This window comes from Gavialis gangeticus, unplaced genomic scaffold, assembly GCF_001723915.1.
Source record: "Gavialis gangeticus isolate Ggan-Ray unplaced genomic scaffold, GavGan_comp1, whole genome shotgun sequence".
Lineage (NCBI taxonomy): Eukaryota > Metazoa > Chordata > Crocodylia > Gavialidae > Gavialis > Gavialis gangeticus.
The window spans coordinates 136,971,746-136,977,860 of NW_017729025.1; positions in this window are offsets into that span (position 1 = coordinate 136,971,746).

A 6,115-nucleotide genomic window follows, 5' to 3' on the forward strand; every position below is an offset into this window, starting at 1 on the left:
TACTATTAGAACCTATTTATAGTGGACTCCATTTTATAAAGAAAAGAAAAGTGGCAGACATACAGGTTCAGTATTACCTGAGCTGCTACTTACCTTTCTTTGTATCCAAAAAACTAAAACTACATCTAGCATGGGGGACTCTGTGCTGATGTTTCACAGTTATAGATTTATTGGTCTATTAAGTCTGTGTTCCTTAGCTAAGTTCCTATATTCTGAGTGTCAAGGGATAGAGTGAGCTGTTTCCAATGGATGGCGCCATAGAAAATGCTGTTCATAGCATGTTTTTGTGCAGGGAACATTCTACAGGAAAGGGAGACCATTAAGATTCCCTCTGTCTACAGCAGGATGAACTTGCTTGATTCCCCACAATTCAGATTAGATATTAGAGTGAAAGTGACCTGGGTGGGCAGTAAAGGAAAGATAAGCCATGAATCTCGCCAGGTATTTTCCCTATCAACAAGTATTGGTATGGTCCTTTATGGACTGTCTGGGCACATGAGATGCTACATTGCCATAGCTTGTCACTATGGTGACGTAGCATCTAAAAATAACTGTGCGCTGCTTGGACTCCGCAGTACCAAATGCGCAGTCCAGGGCACACGTAGATGCACCCTCTGAAGAGTATAACAAGTTTCTATGTCAAAAAGGCCTCTACAGCAGGGGGACTGTGGTTAGTCCTTGGATGTCCATTGACCTAAAGCTGTGATAAAAGTACTAGGTTGTGTGGTGTCCTTTATATACACCAGCTAGTGTTTGAAGGGTTGCAGAGCTGGCCATCTGGATTTCTTGCTGGGTTCAGTGCATTGCCCTGCATACTGTAGGGCCAATAAAATATTGTACCCTTTACGGACTAGGTCAGGAGTAGGAAGGGCATGCCTGGGACTTTGTGTTACAGTTATCCCATATGGCAGCAAGAAGCTTTTAGATACTAAAAGCATCATAAAGTAAGGTTCATATCTACCTCCAATGGGCTGCAAAGGTAGCATAGAACCACCTAGTTCTCTGACCTGCAGCTCCGCCCTGGTTGGCAGCACATCAGAATGGGGACTGTCTGACTTTATCTTAGGATTGGATTCAGTTGGTAGGGGCAGTCTGAGGTTGATGAAGCACACCTGCTCTTTTCTGCTTTGGTTGCTGTGATCTTAGTGAGCATGTACTATGGCACGAAACTCTTAATATAAGCCCTTTGTAAGGTTGTACGGAACCACAGACTTATGAAGTGAGGCAGGATGATCGGTAGATTATCTAGTCCAGGGGCTGGTAAACTATGTCCTGTAGACCAGATTTGGCCTGCAGAGCCATTTGGATCTAGCATACGAATGTGAGGCTTTGGTGGCATTCAGCAGCAGTTTTTCTCCCTATGACACCATAGGGAAAAGCAGCAGTGCAGTAGCAGCTGGGTCCAAGGATCTGCCCGCTCACCTAGATGTGAACTGGGTCAGTCTGACTCGCAGCTTTAAAAGGTTGCTGACTGCTGATCTAGTCCAACCTCCTGCTCAAGACAGGGTCATTTTTGACTAAGTCAACCCAGAAGGCAGGGCAGTGTGGCATCATGTAGACTCATTCAGAGGGGCCTGAGCTTGCATAGGCGACAGCCTGTTTTGTCAGAAGCTAGAAAGCTCTGAATGAGTTATGCTATAATATGCCACACTGTCATGCCTTCTAACTTCAGGTGAATATGGCTAACTACATATTTTTAAACCATCCCAGTCAGGTATTTGTTTCTTTCTATGGAACTTAGATGGCACTAGACTTGAAGTCTTTTGTGTGGTGAGAAGCAGGTGGAGTTTGGGAGAATTGGTAAGTATGTAGTGGAGAGCATATGCACCCCTGATATCTGCTGTGGATAATAACTGATACCCTGTACTTGGAATGATGAATTATTCCTTGGTGTGTGCGTGCGCTTATCTTAACACACATACTTGCTATAACACTATAATGTTGCAACTCCTCTATTGGGACCACTGCCTGGTGGAACATATGGGCCAAATTCATCTTTAACACCCCTGAAATCAAGAATGAAATGGACTGTACCTGCACAAAATCATAAAGAGTATCAAGACCTTTTTCCCCCTATATGTGCTTTTATGTTACTACTGATCCTTTTCTGCTTGTATTACAAAAACCTGAGAAGGTGAATGTAAAGCTAGATCCATGAAAGGATGGGAAGCTGGTTTTACAAACATGACAGGGAAACTGTGTGGAATCAAATGCCAATATTAATGCATGACATCTGCTCTCTGCTCCAGTTCTGAATACAGTAATCCAGTCCTAATTATACACTGCTGTGCCCTCTACCAGCTATGGAGAATGGTGCAGCCACTCTTAGTACTGGTATATGAATTCCTTTCTGGATCTGATGGATACATTAGATGCAGGGCAGGCTTTTCATTTTTTGGCTAGCAGTAGATTTGGGAAATACAAAGAGAGGGGAGGAGACAGGTTGCAGGAGGAAGAGATCAAAATCTTCCAAAAAAGGGCTCTGTTCCCAGAATAAAAATCTTTCCTAGAGACCATTCCCCACAGACCTCAATCAATATTATTCTCATCTGAGTGCACATATTATTCATTAAGAAACGCTGGCAAGACGTGCACCATAATGTATGCCTTCACTAAAGCCTCCACCTGCCTGTTTTCATCAGAAGGTCTTCATTAATTTTTCTCTGCAGTGAGCATCTCCCCATTTCTGGATGTGGGAGGAAATCTGGTATATTTTACAGAGGGGGTAAAAATGTTTACACTTCCTCACTTTTCGAGGGATGCATTTCCCCTCTCCCACACAGGCTAGTGGATCAAAAAAACATTACCATTACATTCAGATACCATTACACCATAAAAAGCCATGCAAAATAAGGTCCAGTGCTCTAGCCCGTCACTACCAATGATAGAGTAAATAGCGTGAGTTGTTCTTGTCCTGTATTCAGCATTTGGGATGTATCTATTCTGTGCGCCTACAAGCTGTTATGCTAGTAGACACAGACCAGCAGAACTCCATTTCTTAGCTTTTAGAACATGGTTTTGAAGACTTGGGGGGGTGGGGGAGAGAGAGAGAGATGCATCTACATCAACAGTGATGAAGGGAACCCCATAGTATTTGCTGCATAATCTGTTATCATTGTGCAATGGTGGCTGCATTATGAGATCTCAAAGATGTTTCACCATGACAATAGGGTTGTTGCCCTTGGGCTTGATTGGTTGTCTTTTTTCTTTCTACACCCATGGCAAAGTTTCTCCTCCTGGCATCAGGGAGGGGAAGAAAAAGATTCTGTCCTTGGGTAGACACTGTCTTTCTTTTGAGTTTTGTATGATATGTCTATGACAGGGGCTCCCATGTACTACTGCAGTATAAATAATAAACAACAATAATGTATTCCCTCTCTGAGTCTGAAGCGTGATTTTGGTGGCTGTGGCTCATTTATCCAGCAATCTCACATTCTTGTTCAACACAGGACTGTGATTTTTCACTCTCTACTTGATATCATGTACAATGAGATGAGCCATGATCTGAACAGTGGAGTCGACAAGCCCTTAAGATCCATGTGTAACTAAAAGAACAAGATAATTATCACAATACCATGGTTTCCTCTAATGCAGTTGAGGTGACTGTGTGGGTGCCAGTGGAAGCAGAAGTGGTTTATTTGGGTTTGTTTTCCCACCACCATCTACATGAGTCCCAAAAAGTGACATTGTAGAGTAAGGACAATATGCCAAGAAACCATTAGGGTAACTAGTGAAGCTTGGAGTATTAGCTGGTAAAGAAAGGCCAAGTAACATCAGGCCCACTCAATATAGGTGGCAATATGAGAATATACCAACAGCAGAGCTCAATTTGTAATGGAAAATGTTAAGACCTTTCTGTATTTAAATTTCGGGTAATTGGGGAACTCTGTGCCATTTCTTTAAATATTTGCTTTGGGAAATAAACCTGGAGAAGAGGAAGTGGCCCACCTGAAGTAAACTCTGTCAACCTGACATATACCCGATCTTGGGTGTTTTGACTCTCTCATCTCTCTCTCCCCAAATCATTTCTCTAAAGTCAACTAAAAAAGGAGTGTCTTCTGGCTAATTTTTGATGGAACATAATTATTTATGAATTCCTGTACATTTAGCTTGGGAATCATGGTAGCAACCCCAGCCAGATTAGAAACAGCTCACTTGATAGCAAAAGCCATTGTGGCATTCTGTTCTTAACCAGCATCAGATTGCAGAGGGGGAAATGTGGTAAATAGTGAATGGTAAAAGCTTAAAACGATCAAAAGGTAAATTTTAAAAATAACTCCAAAACCTCATGATGCAGAGGGATGAGGCAAACTCCTATCTGTTTAATGCTTTTTTTCTCTTTTTCTTACATGTTTCAAAAAAAAAAAACCCAAGCAGCCCCCAAGGGTGGATTTATTCAGGGGCTTGGACTATTGAAAATGAATAATGTATCTGGTAAATGGACTATAATTTCACTGGACTGGGCACAACCTATGTCTGTTCCAGTAACAGTCAAAATAACTAGTTTACCAGCCAGGTAGGAAGCAAATGGGATAGCTGACTACAAGAGGGTTTTGAGGGAAAGGAGATCTATAGATGGATTCCACTATGACTGGGATGCTGCATACATGAATGGGAAGCAAATCCATGATAAATTGCATGGAACTTGTTATGAAAAAGGCAGCAAACTGAACTCTAGCTTTTACTGTTTTTATAAAATTGTTTTCCTTTTAACATTATAACATTTGGTGCCATTTAGAGAACAGCACCAAAGCTGTCCTGTAACTAAGTTAATATCTGCAATACCTGCACCTTAATCCCCTAGAAGTTTACCTTAGATTGCATAGCCTAATGAGTAAAATGTCCACCTTCTGTTACAGTAGTAGGGATCTCAACTTCATAAAAGAACAGCCTCTGAAGAAGGTATCTTTCACCACCTCCTTTTCTCGGTATCAAAAGGAATATGCTATTTTCAACACAAATATTATTTTAATCTAAAAATAACCCACAGTCAACAAAAATATTTACATGACTTATTTCAAGCACACCTTATAAGGCTAAACAGTTTGATTGTTTCTACAATATAAACAGGCTTTCACATTCAGTAGACTATTTAAACAGGTGCTTGGGTCTCATTGAAGTCCATAGCACTTAAGCAGGTGGCTAAGTGCTGTACTAAATTGAGGCTATAGTTGATACACATTTTAAAAATTAATGGGAGAGGTATAAAAAAGTTTTTTTGTTTTCTACAGGATAACAGAGTTGCAATAACAGATAAGAGTGGTGGTTAATCTAATTGGATATTAATGAGGAGTATGCAAGAAACTCTGAAGTGGACACTTGTGAAGGGAATTTTTCTTGCAGCTAATTTAGTGGGCAGAACTTGGTATTCCATTTGGTGGTGAATTCTGCTGCAACACTTTTAAAATTTCTCATGAAATGAATTTCCAGGGAAGAGGGATAATTATTGAGGGTTAATCTAATTGTCTTGTTCCAATTCTAAAATGTTTGTTAAAAATAAAATAAACAGAACAAAGTTGTTTTGAAATGGAAAGCTGAAAGGTTCTGTTCCAAAAAGGTCTTTGACCTCATCAGAATACTCCATTCTGGGGTTTTTTGCTAAATAAAATTCATCAAGATAGACAGTCTTCCATGAAATGCATTGCTTTCAACCTGTCAGCATTTCTAGCACAAAAACATTCAATCAAAAATCAGTACAGTCCAAGTTAGCACCTTTTTAATTTGCTGTTGTCTGCATGTACTGTAACCTGAGTGGAGTGGATTTTTATCCTCATGGATAACATATCTGTATTGCTGTTTGTAAAGTCATATACTAACCAAGGATCAGATCCTTATGCACAAGTAAATCAGTGGGACTGTGTGTGCAAAATTACTTATGTGCAGGTCTGAGGCTTAGTACTTAGAAAGTGCAGTTCAAACACAACTATATAAATGTCTCCTTTTCTGAAATATTAAAAGAAGTATGGGAGGGTAAGAGGACTCTGCTTCTGCAAATGGATCCATGTAGATGGCCCCTTCTGGCCCTGAGAGCCCCAAAAGTGCTTGGAGTCTTAGCACATGGTTTTTATTTATGAAAAATTGGACTTCCCCCCCCCCCTCCAAAAAAACAACTATT